This window comes from Bufo bufo, chromosome 3, assembly GCF_905171765.1.
Source record: "Bufo bufo chromosome 3, aBufBuf1.1, whole genome shotgun sequence".
Classification (NCBI taxonomy): Eukaryota; Metazoa; Chordata; class Amphibia; order Anura; family Bufonidae; genus Bufo; species Bufo bufo.
Genome location: NC_053391.1, coordinates 457,725,012 through 457,745,180, shown reverse-complemented (window position 1 = coordinate 457,745,180; position 20,169 = coordinate 457,725,012).

The following is a 20,169-nucleotide window of genomic DNA, read 5'->3' as shown; positions in this document are numbered from 1 at the left end:
CACAGAGATACCGTGACGTTGTGACATCTGTGGCATTGTGCTGTGTGATCTAACTACACATTTCAGAGTGTCCTTTTATTGTGGGCAGTCTAAGGCACGCCTGTGCAGTACTCATGCTGTCTAATCAGCACCTTGATATGCCACACCTGTGAGGTGGGATGGATTATCTCGGCAAAGGAGAAGTGCTCACTAACACAGATTTAGACATATTTGTGAATAATATTTGAGAATAATAGGTCTTTTGTGTATGTAGAAAATGTTTCAGATCGTTGAGTTCAGCTCATGCAAAATGGGAGCAAAACCGAAAGAGTTGCGTTTATATTTTTGCTCAGTGTATATAAGCTATCTAACTATCTATCTACTGTAGTGTGCAAAGTACAGAGCACAGCAATGACACTTCTGTCTCTCTCAGAACTTTAGAAAACTGTAGAAAATGACTGCTAGGGAGGTTCTTACATAGTAAGGGGTAGGCAGCTTTCCTATTGGTTGCTAAGGATGTTGCTAAGCTCAGACAAAGACATTGCAGCCTACTTATTGGCCCACAAGCAAGAAGGGAGGTTACTGATGAAAAAAATGTTTGAATATTCAAAATACAGATATACGAATATATATCACTATATTCTAAATATTCGCAAATTCTCAAAGTGCCAATATTCACGATTAATATCCGCGATTCGAATATACACTCACCTAAAGAATTATTAGGAACACCATACTAATACGGTGTTGGACCCCCTTTTGCCTTTAGAACTGCCTTAATTCTACGTGGCACTGATTCAACAAGGTGCTGATAGCATTCTTTAGAAATGTTGGCCCATATTGATAGGATAGCATCTTGCAGTTAATGGAGATTTGAGGGATGCACATTCAGGGCACGAAGCTCCCGTTCCACCACATCCCAAAGATGCTCTATTGGGTTGAGATCTGGTGACTGTGGGGGCCATTTTAGTACAGTGAACTCATTGTCATGTTCAAGAAACCAATTTGAAATGATTCGAGCTTTGTGACATGGTGCATTATCCTGCTGGAAGTAGCCATCAGAGGATGGATACATGTTCTCATTCTGTTTACGCCAAATTCGGACTCTACCATTTGAATGTCTCAACAGAAATCGAGACTCATCAGACCAGGCAACATTTTTCCAGTCTTCAACAGTCCAATTTTGGTGAGCTCGTGCAAATTGTAGCCAATTTTTCCTATTTGTAGTGGAGATGAGTGGTACCCGGTGGGGTCTTCTGCTGTTGTAGCCCATCCGCCTCAAGGTTGTGCTTGTTGTGGCTTCACAAATGCTTTGCTGCATACCTCGGTTGTAACGAGTGGTTATTTCAGTCAACGTTGCTCTTCTATCAGCTTGAATCAGTCGGCCCATTCTCCTCTGACCTCTAGCATCCACATGGCATTTTTGCCCACAGGACTGCCGCACACTGGATGTTTTTCCCTTTTCACACCATTCTTTGTAAACCCTAGAAATGGTTGTGCGTGAAAATCCCAGTAACTGAGCAGATTGTGAAATACTCAGACCGGCCCGTCCGGCACCAACAACCATGCCACGCTGTAACGGTCGCGTACACACACACACAGGGGGGAGGGAAGTGACCACTGCGCTCCACCCTTACCCCTGGCCCTGCCTACTTGCCTCGCGAGTCCTAATGACTGGGGACAAGTGGACGGCAATCCCTAACTTGGAGTAGGTGCAGGGATGACAGACAGACAAACAACAGGACGTGAACGGACCGAGTCAATACCAGGAAAGCTGCAAAGTACAAATGGAGCAAGCAGAGAATTGTCAGGAGAAGCCGGGGTCATAAATACCAGGAGAGCAGAGAAGTACAAGAGGAGTCCTAAGAGAGTAGTCAGGTGGGAGCCGAGGTCACAATACCAGGACGGATGCGCAGTACAGGAGGATCAGGCAAAAGGATGGTCAAGGAACAGGATCAGGTAAGTATTCAGCAGTCCAACAAAAGCCAGGAACCTAGAAATTAACAGGCAACCTGTAGCCAGCAGGCTGCCTGTATTTATAGTGGGGAGTGAGGGTCATGTGACGTGGCCAGCGTCACATGACCGACAGACCAACCAGTCGAGCACCGAGTGATCAGCTCGGCGCTCAAGGCAGACTTGGGAGCAAGGAGCCACCCAGCTAGTAAAGCCGCCCTGGGAATGAGGTCAAACACAGAACCTCATTCCAAAAGCTAAGCAACAGTTCTGCGGGCAATGGGGGACCGAGTGCACCTTCGGAACCCCGTGACAGTACCCCCCCTTTTACGAGGGGCCACCGGACCCAAGACTTCAGGCGATGGCTTTTCAGGGTGTTCTAAATGAAATTTACGAACAAGTCTAGGAGCATGAACCTCCCTGGCAGGTACCCAAGATCTCTCTTCAGGTCCATACCCCTTCCAGTGAATCAGGTACTGCAAGGAATTACGCACCTTCCTGACATCCACTATTTTAGACACCACATACTCGACAGCATCATTAACAAGAACTGGCGGAGGCGAGGCTTTTGATGGTACTACCGGTTCAAAATATTTTTTAAGCAGAGATTTATGGAACACATTATGAATGTGGAATGACTCAGGCAGCTCCAACCTAAAAGATACCAGGTTAATCACTTCCGTGATCTTATATGGTCCAATAAAACGAGGAGCAAATTTTTTAGAAGTTACCTTGAGAGATAGATTCTTGGAGGACAACCATACTTTATCCCCAACCTGAAAGTTTACCCCCCTTGAACGTCTCCTATCGGCCTTGAGTTTTTGAGAACATTGAGCCTTTTCTAGGTTCGATTGAACCCAGGCCCAAACTGTGCACAGTTCGGAGGAGAGTTTATCAGCTTCAGGGTTAGAGGAGGAGACGGACGACCCAGAATGAAAACGGGGATGAAAACCATGGTTACAAAAGAAAGGGGAGACCCCAGCAGAAGAATTGACACGGTTATTCAGAGCAAATTCAGCTAACGGAAGGAATTTGACCCATTATTGCTGGTCATCAGCAACATACAACCTCAGGAATTGTTCCACAGACTGATTAAGGCGTTAAGTCTGCCCATTACTCTCTGGATGATAGGCAGCTGAAAAAGACAACGAAATTTTACATCTTCGACAGAAGGCCCTCCAGAATTTGGACACAAACTGCACACCCCTGTCCGAAACAATATTTTCCGGGATACCATGCAATCGAACAATTTCTTTCACAAAAATAGACGCCAGGGTTTTGGCATTCGGGAGTTTAGACAGGGGAATGAAATGGACCATCTTGCTAAACCTATCCACCACTACCCACACTACAGTCTTACCCTCCGCCAGCGGTAGGTCAGTTATAAAGTCCATCGAGATATGGGACCAGGGTCTACTGGGAATGGTTACCAGCAGGGCGAGTCCTAGGTGTCTTGGACCTGGCACAAACCTCACAGGCTGACACATAGGACTTGACATCCCTAGTTAGAGTGGGCCACCAATAAGATCTAGAAACCAGATCCTTAGTGCCCTCAACACCCGGATGTCCACAAAAGGCAGAATCGTGACACTCACCCAACAGCTGGAGACGAAATTGTACGGGAACAAACAACTTATCTGTTGGGGTGGATACCGGTGCCAGATGTTGTTCCGACCTAATGCGAGCCGAGATATCCTGGGTAAGAGCTGCTAAGAAGATTTTTGCTGGTAGGATGGATTCAGGTGGTACCTCAGTAGGTTGAAAAGCCTGGAAGCTCCGAGATAATGCGTCCGCCTTCACATTTTTACTTCCCGGCCTGAACGTGATGGAAAAATCAAAACGAGTAAAAAACAGAGCCCATCTGGCTTGACGGGGATTCAACCTCTTAGCAGACTCGAGAAACATAAGGTTTTTATGGTCAGTGACAACAGTTACACAATGCCTTGCCCCCTCCAGAAAATGCCTCCACTCCTCAAATGCCCATTTAATGGCCAGCAGCTCCCTATTCCCTATGTCGTAGTTTCTCTCCGTGGGAGAGAATTTCCTGGAGAAGAAGGCACATGGTCTCAGATTAGTGAGGCTGGCAGGACCTTGTGAAAGGACTGCTCCTGCGCCGTCCTCGGACGCATCCACCTCCACAATAAAAGGTTTCTCCTGATCAGGCTGGATCAGAATGGGAGCGCTACTGAATGCCTTTTTTAATTTTTCAAATGAAGAAATGGCCTCAGTAGACCAATTCTCCAAATCCGCCCCTTTCTTAGTAAGGTCGGTCAACGGTTTAGCAATTACGGAAAAATTCATAATAAATTTACGATAGTAATTGGCGAAACCTAAGAACCGTTGTAAGGCCTTTAAGGATGAAGGTCTTACCCATTCCTTAATTGCTAGTACCTTACCAGGATCCATCTTGAAGGCGTGAGGAGTCAGAACATGCCCTAGAAACAGAATCTCCTGCACACCAAAGACACATTTCTCTTGTTTAGCGGATAGCTGATTCTCCCTCAACACCTCTAATACTTGTCTAACATGAGACACATGGGATTCGAAGTCAGGAGAGAATATCAAAATGTCGTCAAGATAGACAATAACAAATTTAACTAAGAACTCCCTAAGAATGTCATTCATGAAGTTTTGGAACACAGCTGGGGCATTGCTGAGTCCAAAAGGCATCACCTGATATTCAAAGTGTCCTACCGGAGTATTGAACGCCGTCTTCCATTCGTCTCCCTCCTTGATTCGGATTAGATTGTATGCCCCTTTCAGGTCAATTTTGGAAAACCAGGTTGCCCCCAGGACCTGGTTAAATAAATCCGGAATCAATGGGAGGGAGTATCTATTCTGGACAGTGATTTTATTTAATCTCCGGTAATCGATACATGGCCTAAGACCACCATCTTTTTTCTTAACGAAGAAAAACCCCGCCCCCATAGGAGAGACAGAAGGTCTAATATGCCCTTTACCAAGGCTCTCCTTAATATAATCTTCCATGGCCTTGCGTTCGGGCATAGAAAGATTATAAATTCGTCCTTTAGGAAACTTGGCCCCCTCTACTAGCTCTATGGTGCAATCATAAGGTCTATGGGGGGGTAGAACCTCCGGGGTTGGTGATGAGAATACATCAGAATATTCTCTAACAACAGAGGGTAAAGTATCAGACTTTACTGAGACCCCAGCCTGTACCACGGACAGGCACGAGTCACACTTAGGCCCCCATCTCACCAACTCCCCATTGGACCAATCTATAGTGGGGTTATGTAGTCGGAGCCAAAGCAACCCTAGTACCACCTCAGCCGGTAGGATCTCCAGGACTAGAAGCGAACATCTCTCTGAGTGGCACACACCCACGGTTAGAGAAATCTCCGAGGTACATAAGCTCACCGTTCCACCAATAAGAGGAGTAGCATCAATAGCCATGACATGGATAGGATTTGGTAAAGCAAACATAGGAATACCCAATCTAACAGCATACTCAGAGTCAACAAAGCTAGCCGCTGAGCCAGAATCAATAAAGGCCTTACCCGGCCATTTATCTACTCCCAGAGAAATCGTAATGGGTACCGAAAGCTTACATTTAGAAAATTCAGGGTGTACCTTTAGGTTGCCTTGCCTTAGGAGACTTGACAGAGAGGACCTTCTTAGGACACTGGTTGATCCAATGGTCAGAATCTCCACAGTAAAAGCATTCTCCACGTCTGCGGCGAAGATTCCCTCGGGTCATGCCAACCTGCATAGGTTCCTCGGTGGAGACCTCAGCATTGTCTTTGGGATAGGTCTCTGGCTGGACCACCATCTGGGAAGAGAACTGTTGTTCCTGTCGTCTCTCTCTAACCCGTCGGTCAAGTCGGACAACAAGGGTCATCATCTCCTCTAAGGTCTCTGGAAGTTGATAACTGACCAGAAGATCCTTTAATTTATCAGACAGACCTGACCTGAACTGACTCTTCAGGGCTGGTTCGTTCCATCCTGAGGGGACACACCACCTTCTGAATTGGGTGCAATAATCCTCCGCTGGTAAATTGCCCTGAACCAGTGCCTTTAGAGCCGTCTCGGCTACTAGAGCCCTGTCTGGTTCATCATAGAGGGTACCTAGGGCCTGAAAGAACCCCTCCACAGAATATAAAATAATGGCGCCAGCAGGTAAAGAGAACGCCCAGTCCTGGGGATCACCCTGTAATCGGGAAATGATAATGCCCACGCGTTGACTCTCGGGGCCAGAGGACACTGGGCGCAAACGGAAGTAAAGTTTGCAACTCTCCTTAAAAGAGAGAAACTTCTTCCGGTCTCCAGAAAAGGTTTCTGGGAGCTTAATCTGGGGCTCAAAATGCGGACTGGAGGCCTGAGGAGTGGAAGAGCCTTGCCCTAACTCAAAAGAGCTGAGTTTTTCCCCTAACTCCTGCACCATCTGCGTCAGATTAGAGACATAGTCAGTCAGGGTCACCAGAGGATTCATAATACAGTGGTTATTGGGCCTGTTAATCTGTAACGGTCGCGTACACACACACACAGGGGGGAGGGAAGTGACCACTGCGCTCCACCCTTACCCCTGGCCCTGCCTACTTGCCTCGCGAGTCCTAATGACAGGGGACAACTGGACGGCAATCCCTAACTTGGAGTAGGTGCAGGGATGACAGACAGACAAACAACAGGACGTGAACGGACCGAGTCAATACCAGGAAAGCTGCAAAGTACAAATGGAGCAAGCAGAGAATTGTCAGGAGAAGCCGGGGTCATAAATACCAGGAGAGCAGAGAAGTACAAGAGGAGTCCTAAGAGAGTAGTCAGGTGGGAGCCGAGGTCACAATACCAGGACGGATGCGCAGTACAGGAGGATCAGGCAAAAGGATGGTCAAGGAACAGGATCAGGTAAGTATTCAGCAGTCCAACAAAAGCCAGGAACCTAGAAATTAACAGGCAACCTGTAGCCAGCAGGCTGCCTGTATTTATAGTGGGGAGTGAGGGTCATGTGACGTGGCCAGCGTCACATGACCGACAGACCAACCAGTCGAGCACCGAGTGATCAGCTCGGCGCTCAAGGCAGACTTAGGAGCAAGGAGCCACCCAGCTAGTAAAGCCGCCCTGGGAATGAGGTCAAACACAGAACCTCATTCCAAAAGCTAAGCAACAGTTCTGCGGGCAATGGGGGACCGAGTGCACCTTCGGAACCCCGTGACAGTACCCCCCCCTTTTACGAGGGGCCACCGGACCCAAGACTTCAGGCGATGGCTTTTCAGGGTGTTCTAAATGAAATTTACGAACAAGTCTAGGAGCATGAACCTCCCTGGCAGGTACCCAAGATCTCTCTTCAGGTCCATACCCCTTCCAGTGAATCAGGTACTGCAAGGAATTACGCACCTTCCTGACATCCACTATTTTAGACACCACATACTCGACAGCATCATTAACAAGAACTGGCGGAGGCGAGGCTTTTGATGGTACTACCGGTTCAAAATATTTTTTAAGCAGAGATTTATGGAACACATTATGAATGTGGAATGACTCAGGCAGCTCCAACCTAAAAGATACCAGGTTAATCACTTCCGTGATCTTATATGGTCCAATAAAACGAGGAGCAAATTTTTTAGAAGTTACCTTGAGAGATAGATTCTTGGAGGACAACCATACTTTATCCCCAACCTGAAAGTTTACCCCCCTTGAACGTCTCCTATCGGCCTTGAGTTTTTGAGAACATTGAGCCTTTTCTAGGTTCGATTGAACCCAGGCCCAAACTGTGCACAGTTCGGAGGAGAGTTTATCAGCTTCAGGGTTAGAGGAGGAGACGGACGACCCAGAATGAAAACGGGGATGAAAACCATGGTTACAAAAGAAAGGGGAGACCCCAGCAGAAGAATTGACACGGTTATTCAGAGCAAATTCAGCTAACGGAAGGAATTTGACCCATAATTGCTGGTCATCAGCAACATACAACCTCAGGAATTGTTCCACAGACTGATTATTGATTTATTCCTCTTTTTCAGCTGGTAAACTGAAAGGCTGTGCTCCAGTAGGTTGCTGGTGGAGCCTTTTCTAAATATTTGTTATTTGTTACAATTTCTACCGCTTAGAAAGTGCTCCTAGCAGTTTTGCTATTTTTAGATAGTATTATTTTTATATATTTGAACGTATTAATAGATTGTGTATTATTTTAAAATGGATATTTGGCAATATATGGCGTTAAAAGAGGAGACTATTGAGAAATTTGTCTTCTCTGAAAATTCAGATAATGCACCCAAATATATGGGGATATCTCAACCAAACATGTATGATACATTTAAGACACTAGAAAAACTGCTGATGCGAAAATTGAGGCACCAGTGGGAGGTCAGATCGTTAACCCATTATTTAAAAGCAGGGATTACCCCACAAGGGCTGACGCTATTTAAATCTCCAGCCTCAGACCTGTGTGGGGAAAAATTTGATTCTCAATGGGAATGTTTTTTCAAAATTCAGTCCACCGCACTAGTACAACTAGTAATACAAAGGAGGGAGGAATTAATAATTGAGTTAGAGCAATTAATTAAACAAAAAAGGGCAATTATGGACACCTTTAGGAAAGATGATGAATATTTAAGACTCCAAAATGAACTATTTATGAAATTAGATAAAATTGAGCAAGAGATTATTGAGAAAAAAATTAAAAAATTCGCAATTACATCTAGAAAACAGATGAATGCTCAAAAAATCTCCACTATAAGAACTGGCGCTAATATAATAGGGGAGAAAAATGCCATAATTCCAGTTACTAACTATTCCAAAAATGGTTATAATCTCTCTGATAATAAAATCAAAAACAATTTAGGCATAGATACAACAACAAATGCAACCTACATTACACCGTCTTTTTTAGGGAAAAGTCCGAGATCAAAAAAACAAGAATATACAAAACACAAACCCAAACAAAATCACCAGTATTTAAAACAGCACCAGAAAGGGGCTTATTCACAATCACTACAGCACAAAAATACTGCAGAGAAACAGACACCTCAGCCGAAAATTCCTTGGTCATTTTCCCTATCCAAGGAAGTATATCCACCACTAGAGTCACTCAAAGAACAGACAGTAGCAACACAAAAATTTGATCCAACACTGAATATGCGGCCAAAAATATTCACAGCACAGGCACAGATACACAACCCGTTCACACAATTAAACACAACCACACGCAAAAGAGAACACGAAGAAGTAGAAACAAACGAGGGTCCGCAACAAAAGATAGTGAAATCACAGGAGATAATGTAATAAATTTGAGCACAAGGGAATTAACCCCTTCACAAAAATCATTACTGTCAAAAGGGTTAAAATTTGCCCCGAGCACTAAACTCAACAAATTTGATTCATATATTGCTATTGAAAAATATATTAAGAAACTATGTTGTAAAAAATACTTTATGAAAAACAGCGTATATCAACCTGACATAGTGTCAACCAAATATCAACATGTTGATGTAAAACTTAAATCCAGGATGTACCCCAAACAGGAATTAAGTAAACAACTGATTACATTCAGAGGAGCCGTTGAGGCTGATATAAGAAAACTTAATCCAAAACAAAAGGGAAATATAAACCTTTCCCAACAAGAAATACAGGCAATTAAACAATTACAGAAAGACTTGGAGATCACAATACGCCCAGCCGATAAGGGAGGGGCGATTGTGATCTTGGACACTGAAAAATATAATAAAGAGTGCTTGAACCAGTTGTCTGATAGCACAACTTATACTCAATTACATGAGGATCCCTTAAATTTATATTGCAAACAATTAACATTGTTGTGCAATAAAGCAAAGGAAACAGGAATTCTAAACGATACAGAATGTAATTTCATCTTGGGCACACAAAAAAGATTACCCATTTTCTACTGTATCCCCAAGATTCATAAGGATTCAGTCAACCCTCCTGGAAGGCCAATAGTCTCTGGCATAGGATCTTTAACATCTAACCTATCTCAATATTTAGATAGGTTTTTACAACCCTATGTCAGAGACACCCCTTCGTATCTTGGGGATACTTCTACAGTAGTGAAAATGTTGGAAGACATGTACTGTCACCCAGATTGGATGCTTGCTACATTGGACGTGAGTTCTTTGTATACAAGCATCAATCACAATCAGGGCATACAGGCAGTGTCCAAAATCCTGTCACAAAAAGGGAATTTGGCGATCGAGCAACTCCAGTTCATACTGGATGGGATCAATTTTGTGCTGAACCACAACTATTTTCAATTTGGGTCTAATTTTTATTTACAGACCACTGGCACCGCCATGGGTACCAGGTTCGCTCCGAGCTATGCCAATCTATTCATGGCAGCTTGGGAACAAGATACCATCACTCCCAAGCTTGGAGCGGACCTGGTCCTATGGCGGCGCTATATAGATCATATTCTGTTGATTTGGAGAGGATCCTATCCATCACTGTTGGAGTTTATAAGTAACATAAACACTAACGAACTAAATTTGAAATTTACAGCCAATATTGATCCACATACAGTAAACTTTCTGGATTTGCGTATTGAAAAGAAAGAGGAAACTTTTGCCTGTAGCACCTATCATAAAGATGTGGCCAAAAATAGCTTTATTCTGAACACAAGTTGTCATCTTCCGAGATGGCTCTTGAATGTCCCCTATAGCCAATTTAGGCGCTTAAGAAGAAATTGTACGGAGGATGGACAGTTCGAAGCAGAGGCACTGAACATGAAAATGCAGTTCCTACAAAAAGAGTACCCCAATAAATTATTGGAGAACTCTATACAAAGGGTAAGACAACTTGACAGAGCCCTATTTTTTAAACCCAAAAGAGTATTTACCACCATTCAAGGACCAGATATTGCAGCTAAAATAATCTTACCATACAACAAAGATTACAAAATGGTGAGTAATATTGTTCACAATCATTGGCATTTACTAAAGGATGATAAACTGTTGGGTCCTATACTCCCGGTACATCCGCCAATAGTGTATACCCGGGCCCCCAATTTGGGACTACAAGTGGCTCCCACTATAAGGAAATATCAAACTAAATCATTGATAACCCCATGGGCCAACCTAAAAGGTTTCTACAGGTGTGGATGCTGTCAAAATTGTAGACAGACACACTTTGATAGAAACATTAAACAGATAACATCAACGTCCAACAACTTCAAATGGGAAATCAAAGAAATTTTGTCATGCAATAGTAGGGCAGTCATTTACATTGTTCAGTGCCCATGCCCAAAGCAGTACATCGGCCGTACAAAAAGGGTATTTAAGACCAGAATATCTGAACACATTAATAATATCAAGAAACAATCTGAAACGCATCCTCTATCCAAGCATTTTAAATTATATCATGCAGGTGATCCAAGCAAAATGAGTTATGTGGCTATTCAATCAGTCAAACAGGACTGGAGAGGAGGCGACTTTGTGGCCAAAATGTCCAGACAGGAGTCCAAGAAAATATTCGAGTTTGGGTCTTTGATGCCTCAAGGTCTCAACTCAGAAATTGAAATTTTCGGGTTCCTATAGGGGAGACGGGTTGGTTTACACGGGGAGTCAATGCCGGGCTGTTTTTCAGCGCTGACCCCTCCTGCATCCCTTCCCCTCTCACCCTAAAGCCACATACCAGATATCCCAGCATGTAATTTATTATCACTTTTTATCATTATTATTTTTATCATTAGTATTATTGTATTTTTATCAACAATTTTTATTTTTTTTTATTTTTTTATTATGTATATTTATATTTAATATGAAATAAATGTGTATTTGTATAATGTAGCCTATGCAGTAACGTGCTGGAATTTATTGATTATCTATGTACTTTAGAGTAATGACTGAGACTGTGATTGGCTCAGTCCAAAAACCGACCCATATTTTCCACCAAACCTCTCAACATTAGAGTCCAGCCGTTCCAGCATATGTTACATTTTAAATTGTTTCAATTGCTTTATTGTTTATTTTTTAATGTGTATCCTACACATATATAATTATAACATGATAGTAGGACGCCTTTTAGCAATATATTTGCAGTCAGTCATTGTGTCTGTCATTAAAGGTGAAGATTACGGCTGTGCAGTTTAGCCCAGTCCGCCATCCGACCCACATTTTTTAACAAACCCAAACAGGGTATATAAAGTAACAACCTGTGTCTGTATTCAGCATTATACACCTATCTACTGAGGAAGGAACTTGGTTCCGAAACGCGTCTAGTGTGTATTAAGACCTGGCTATTAGTGCGGTTTTTAAAAAACGCAAGAGGACTGTCTTCAATTATTTCATGTGCAATCGTTTTTAAAACATACAAGACGTCCCACACCGTTGCAAAGATCTTATCTACTAAGGACTCACCAAGTGGACTGACATTGTGTTGCTATATCTGGCATTGCCGCAAATACAAGGTAAATCCTGTTCACTCTTCCTGACCTGACGAGTTCAGACAATACCGGTTCAACTCAGCTGTACCAGCTTCCGCTGGTCTGACGGTTCAGACTCCTGCGTTACAAACCAGCGATCGACTACCTGGCTGGACACGTGGGACGCTGAGAGAGCGGCTCTGATGGTTTGCTCCGCTAACAACAAGTAAGTGGAGCCCTACTGAGTGGAACAAGTGCGGTTTCTATTTTTGTCAGACAACATCCTAACACAGAGTCCTTCTGTGAGAAAATATAATTGGGACAAAGCAGAACCTCCGGTTCCAACTATACGGCAAATTGATATTTGAAAGCTTGGACATATGAGCGGTCCAACAGAAAACCCCTTGCAGCCCAACTTTAGCCATTAGGTCTTATTCCTAGGAGTACTCCGGTTATTTAGGTTTTGTGCGTGAGCTCCGCACTTATATACCTATTTACACATTTTTGTCTATATATGTATGCTGATACTGACACAGTCAGGTTGTTGTGATTGAATGTATCAATAAATTTTAAAGCAAAAATACTGTGAGCCAGCCTATATTTATATTGATTTATTCCTCTTTTTCAGCTGGTAAACTGAAAGGCTGTGCTCCAGTAGGTTGCTGGTGGAGCCTTTTCTAAATATTTGTTATTTGATTAAGGCGTTAAGTCTGCCCATTACTCTCTGGATGATAGGCAGCTGAAAAAGACAACGAAATTTTACATCTTTGACAGAAGGCCCTCCAGAATTTGGACACAAACTGCACACCCCTGTCCGAAACAATATTTTCCGGGATACCATGCAATCGAACAATTTCTTTCACAAAAATAGACGCCAGGGTTTTGGCATTCGGGAGTTTAGACAGGGGAATGAAATGGACCATCTTGCTAAACCTATCCACCACTACCCACACTACAGTCTTACCCTCCGCCAGCGGTAGGTCAGTTATAAAGTCCATCGAGATATGGGACCAGGGTCTACTGGGAATGGGTAGGGGTTGTAGGTTACCAGCAGGGCGAGTCCTAGGTGTCTTGGACCTGGCACAAACCTCACAGGCTGACACATAGGACTTGACATCCCTAGTTAGAGTGGGCCACCAATAAGATCTAGAAACCAGATCCTTAGTGCCCTCAACACCCGGATGTCCACAAAAGACAGAATCGTGACACTCACCCAACAGCTGGAGACGAAATTGTACGGGAACAAACAACTTATCTGTTGGGGTGGATACCGGTGCCAGATGTTGTTCCGACCTAATGCGAGCCGAGATATCCTGGGTAAGAGCTGTTAAGAAGATTTTTGCTGGTAGGATGGATTCAGGTGGTACCTCAGTAGGTTGAAAAGCCTGGAAGCTCCGAGATAATGCGTCCGCCTTCACATTTTTACTTCCCGGCCTGAACGTGATGGAAAAATCAAAACGAGTAAAAAACAGAGCCCATCTGGCTTGACGGGGATTCAACCTCTTAGCAGACTCGAGAAACATAAGGTTTTTATGGTCAGTGACAACAGTTACACAATGCCTTGCCCCCTCCAGAAAATGCCTCCACTCCTCAAATGCCCATTTAATGGCCAGCAGCTCCCTATTCCCTATGTCGTAGTTTCTCTCCGTGGGAGAGAATTTCCTGGAGAAGAAGGCACATGGTCTCAGATTAGTGAGGCTGGCAGGACCTTGTGAAAGGACTGCTCCTGCGCCGTCCTCGGACGCATCCACCTCCACAATAAAAGGTTTCTCCTGATCAGGCTGGATCAGAATGGGAGCGCTACTGAATGCCTTTTTTAATTTTTCAAATGAAGAAATGGCCTCAGTAGACCAATTCTCCAAATCCGCCCCTTTCTTAGTAAGGTCGGTCAACGGTTTAGCAATTACGGAAAAATTCATAATAAATTTACGATAGTAGTTGGCGAAACCTAAGAACCGTTGTAAGGCCTTTAAGGATGAAGGTCTTACCCATTCCTTAATTGCTAGTACCTTACCAGGATCCATCTTGAAGGCGTGAGGAGTCAGAACATGCCCTAGAAACAGAATCTCCTGCACACCAAAGACACATTTCTCTTGTTTAGCGGATAGCTGATTCTCCCTCAACACCTCTAATACTTGTCTAACATGAGACACATGGGATTCGAAGTCAGGAGAGAATATCAAAATGTCGTCAAGATAGACAATAACAAATTTACCTAAGAACTCCCTAAGAATGTCATTCATGAAGTTTTGGAACACAGCTGGGGCATTGCTGAGTCCAAAAGGCATCACCTGATATTCAAAGTGTCCTACCGGAGTATTGAACGCCGTCTTCCATTCGTCTCCCTCCTTGATTCGGATTAGATTGTATGCCCCTTTCAGGTCAATTTTGGAAAACCAGGCTGCCCCCAGGACCTGGTTAAATAAATCCGGAATCAATGGGAGGGAGTATCTATTCTGGACAGTGATTTTATTTAATCTCCGGTAATCGATACATGGCCTAAGACCACCATCTTTTTTCTTAACGAAGAAAAACCCCGCCCCCATAGGAGAGACAGAAGGTCTAATATGCCCTTTACCAAGGCTCTCCTTAATATAATCTTCCATGGCCTTGCGTTCGGGCATAGAAAGATTATAAATTCGTCCTTTAGGAAACTTGGCCCCCTCTACTAGCTCTATGGTACAATCATAAGGTCTATGGGGGGGTAGAACCTCCGGGGTTGGTGATGAGAATACATCAGAATATTCTCTAACAACAGAGGGTAAAGTATCAGACTTTACTGAGACCCCAGCCTGTACCACGGACAGGCACGAGTCACACTTAGGCCCCCATCTCACCAACTCCCCATTGGACCAATCTATAGTGGGGTTATGTAGTCGGAGCCAAGGCAACCCTAGTACCACCTCAGCCGGTAGGATCTCCAGGACTAGAAGCGAACATCTCTCTGAGTGGCACACACCCACGGTTAGAGAAATCTCCGAGGTACATAAGCTCACCGTACCACCAATAAGAGGAGTAGCATCAATAGCCATGACATGGATAGGATTTGGTAAAGCAAACATAGGAATACTCAATCTAACAGCATACTCAGAGTCAATAAAGCTAGCTGCTGAGCCAGAATCAATAAAGGCCTTACCCGGCCATTTATCTACTCCCAGAGAAATCGTAATGGGTACCGAAAGCTTACATTTAGAAAATTCAGGGTGTACCTTTAGGTTGCCTTGCCTTAGGAGACTTGACAGAGAGGACCTTCTTAGGACACTGGTTGATCCAATGGTCAGAATCTCCACAGTAAAAGCATTCTCCACGTCTGCGGCGAAGATTCCCTCGGGTCATGCCAACCTGCATAGGTTCCTCGGTGGAGACCTCAGCATTGTCTCTGGGATAGGTCTCTGGCTGGACCACCATCTGGGAAGAGAACTGTTGTTCCTGTCGTCTCTCTCTAACCCGTCGGTCAAGTCGGACAACAAGGGTCATCATCTCCTCTAAGGTCTCTGGAAGTTGATAACTGACCAGAAGATCCTTTAATTTATCAGACAGACCTGACCTGAACTGACTCTTCAGGGCTGGTTCGTTCCATCCTGAGGGGACACACCACCTTCTGAATTGGGTGCAATAATCCTCCGCTGGTAAATTGCCCTGAACCAGTGCCTTTAGAGCCGTCTCGGCTACTAGAGCCCTGTCTGGTTCATCATAGAGGGTACCTAGGGCCTGAAAGAACCCCTCCACAGAATATAAAATAATGGCGCCAGCAGGTAAAGAGAACGCCCAGTCCTGGGGATCACCCTGTAATCGGGAAATGATAATGCCCACGCGTTGACTCTCGGGGCCAGAGGACACGGGGCGCAAACGGAAGTAAAGTTTGCAACTCTCCTTAAAAGAGAGAAACTTCTTCCGGTCTCCAGAAAAGGTTTCTGGGAGCTTAATCTGGGGCTCAAAATGCGGACTGGAGGCCTGAGGAGTGGAAGAGCCTTGCCCTAACTCAAAAGAGCTGAGTTTTTCCCCTAACTCCTGCACCATCTGCGTCAGATTAGAGACATAGTCAGTCAGGGTCACCAGAGGATTCATAATACAGTGGTTATTGGGCCTGTTAATCTGTAACGGTCGCGTACACACACACACAGGGGGGAGGGAAGTGACCACTGCGCTCCACCCTTACCCCTGGCCCTGCCTACTTGCCTCGCGAGTCCTAATGACAGGGGACAACTGGACGGCAATCCCTAACTTGGAGTAGGTGCAGGGATGACAGACAGACAAACAACAGGACGTGAACGGACCGAGTCAATACCAGGAAAGCTGCAAAGTACAAATGGAGCAAGCAGAGAATTGTCAGGAGAAGCCGGGGTCATAAATACCAGGAGAGCAGAGAAGTACAAGAGGAGTCCTAAGAGAGTAGTCAGGTGGGAGCCGAGGTCACAATACCAGGACGGATGCGCAGTACAGGAGGATCAGGCAAAAGGATGGTCAAGGAACAGGATCAGGTAAGTATTCAGCAGTCCAACAAAAGCCAGGAACCTAGAAATTAACAGGCAACCTGTAGCCAGCAGGCTGCCTGTATTTATAGTGGGGAGTGAGGGTCATGTGACGTGGCCAGCGTCACATGACCGACAGACCAACCAGTCGAGCACCGAGTGATCAGCTCGGCGCTCAAGGCAGACTTAGGAGCAAGGAGCCACCCAGCTAGTAAAGCCGCCCTGGGAATGAGGTCAAACACAGAACCTCATTCCAAAAGCTAAGCAACAGTTCTGCGGGCAATGGGGGACCGAGTGCACCTTCGGAACCCCGTGACACACGCTCAAAATTGCTTAAATCACCTTTCTTTCCCATTCTGACATTCAGTTTGGAGTTCAGGAGATTGTCTTGACCAGGACCACACCCCTAAATGCATTGAAGCAACTGCCATGTGATTGGTTGACTAGATAATTGTATTAATGAGAAATAGAACAGGTGTTACTAATAATTCTTTAGGTAAGTGTGTATGTGATCAACACTAGTTAAGGGCACCTGCCAGAACCCTTTTGTGAGGTGCAAAACAAGAAAAATACTGAGCTTGTCCTAACCTCTCGATGAGCTCATCCACCCGGGGCATGGGAGACCCATTGAATTTGGAAACCTCGTTCAGTTTTCAAAAGTCGTTACAAAATCGCAACGTCCCGTTCGGCTTGGGTATCAATACTATAGGACTGGCCCACTCACTTTTTGACTCCTCAATGACATCTAGCTGCAACATTAGCTGCACCTCCTCTGATATGGATTGTCGCCGAGCCTCGGGTGCCCGGTATGGTTTTAATCAGACTTTTGCCTGAGCCTCAGTGACAATGTCATGCTGAATTATGGAAGTGCATCCAGGGAGGTCCGAGAATACATCCGTGTTCCGACTAAGGAACTCCCTGGCCTCTTGAGTCTGTTTAACCTGATCACCCGGGTTAAAGATCGGTACCCAAGCCTGCCGATTATATACCCAACTCTGGGCTCGCTGAGCTGCCTCCGTATGCTTCCTAACAAGAGGCAACACTGTCTCTATCCGATCTTGGATCTGGGTAACGTGCTCAATGACACTTTTTTGTGGAGTATGTTGTTGTTCCCACGCCTCTTTGGCCACGTTCAAGAGACCGCGAGGGTGTCTGCCATATAGCAGTTCGAAGGGCGAGAACCCATTAGAGGACTGGGGTATCTCTCGTACTGCGAACATGAGATAGGGCAGAAGGAGGTCGCAGTCCTTCCCATCTTTAGCCACCACCCTTTTCAACATATTTTTTTATGTTTGGTTAAACCTTTCTACCAGACCGTCCGTTTGCGGATGGTAAACGGACATCCATAGCTATTTTATGTGCAGAAACTTACAGAGTTCCCTCATCACCTTGGACATAAAAGGGGTCCCTTGGTCGGTCAGAACCTCTTTAGGTAGTCCTACCCAGGAAAACATCTCCATTAATTCCTTAGCTATTAGCATGTGGCCGAGATATGTCGCAGTGGCACCGCCTTCGGGTACCGAGTGGTGTAGTCTAGAATGACTAAGATGTGTTGATGCCCTCTGGCGGACTTCGGTACTGGGCCTATGAGGTCCATAGCTATTCGGTCAAACGGTACTTCGATAATCGGGAGAGGTACTAGGGGACTACGGAAATATGGCTGGGGCAAGTTATCTGGCAGGTCAGGCAAGACTTACAAAACTCTTCCACTTCTTTGAATATGATGGGCCAGTAAAACTGCTGTAGAATATGATCCTGAGTTTTCTGCAGCCCCAGGTGACCCCCGAGAACGTGTTGGTGAGCTAGATCTAACACAAGCTTGGGATAAACCTTGGGGACCAACAACTGTTCAATAGGCTCACCCCGTAGTTGGTTTACCCGACACAACATATCATGATGAACCACAAAACAGGGAAACACTGACTCTGCCCCAAGTTGTTGTGGTTCACCATCTACTATTACCAAATTTTCCCAGGTGCGGGATAGGGTTGGGTCCCGACGTTGGGTGGTACCAAAACTATCCTCGGAGACATTGAGGTTTGCCAATTCAGGATCCGGCGGCAAGTCCTCCACGTCTCCCTCCATCACATTTAGCGGGGTTGTCTCCCCCTCTTCCACCGCTGGCCCTTCGGTCTCAGGTTCCCAGGTAGAGATGGTCTTGCGGTTCGCCCGGAGGTCGTTTTGCGGCAAACTTTGCTTGTTCGCGGTTCGCCGAACAGGCGAACATATGGTGATGTCCGCCGGTGCCATATTCTTTTACATTGTGAAGAACTTTGACCCATGACACATACATCAGGTGGTACAGGACAGCCAATTGAGACGTTTCAGCACATGGACAAACCCCCTACCTTATAAATAAACCTGATCTGGGCGCCATTTTACATTCAGTCTTTTGCCAGTGTAGGGAGAAGTTGCTGTGGGGAGCAGGGCCAGACTGGTAGGGACACCAAATGCTAGCTAATAGGGCCAGAAAAGTCCTTTTAAAGGGATTCTGTCACCTCTCATAACACTAATTCTGATTTTAAACCAGTCATGCTCCACAGCTTACCTTGAATCGGCTGTGCTGTTCTATATTGTAATCCATCCAGTAGTTTTGCAGAAAAACGACTTTTATAATTATGCAAATTAACCATGAAGGTGCCCAGAGGGGCGTTATATTCCCCTTTGTGTGCCCAGTAACGCCCCTCTTACAGTGCCCAAAACGCCTTCCTCCAGAATCCCTAACTGCCCACAGCGTCTCATCCCTCTCCTCCCCCTCCCTGATGGCCAAGCGAAGTCTCGCGCAGACGCAGTACCCACTGAGGGCTGCGCCAGTGCGATTTGCTGGAGACTGAGGGAAGACCGAGCATCGGACGTCACTGGGCTCGGCGCATGCCCAGTGACGACGATGAAGCTCCTGCCCTCAGTCTCCAGCAAATCGCACTGGCGCAGCCCTCAGTGGGTACTGCGTCTGCGCAAGACTTCGCTCGGCCGTCAGGGAGGGGGAGGAGAGGGATGTGACGCTGTGGGCGGTTAGGGATTCTGGAGGAAGGCGTTTTGGGCACTGTAAGAGGGGCGTTACTGGGCACACAAAGGGGAACATAACGCCCCTCTGGGCACCTTCAGGGTTAATTTGCATAATTATAAAAGTCATTTTTCTGCAAAACTACTGGACGGATTACAATATAGAACAGCACAGCCGATTCAAGGTAAGCTGTGGAGCATGACTGGTTTAAAATCTGAATTTGTGTTATGAGAGGTGACAGAATCCCTTTAAGGACTGGTATAGGTGTGCTATCGATAGGTGTGATTTACTGAGGGGAGTAATATACTTATGATATACTTTCTAACTCAGAAAGTATATTATAGTGCATTTGTATTGAGCAGCAGTTGTGTGCGGTTCTGCTGCGATACTGCTGCTACACAGAGTGCCAAACTCTATTGGAACAAATAATTTCTACT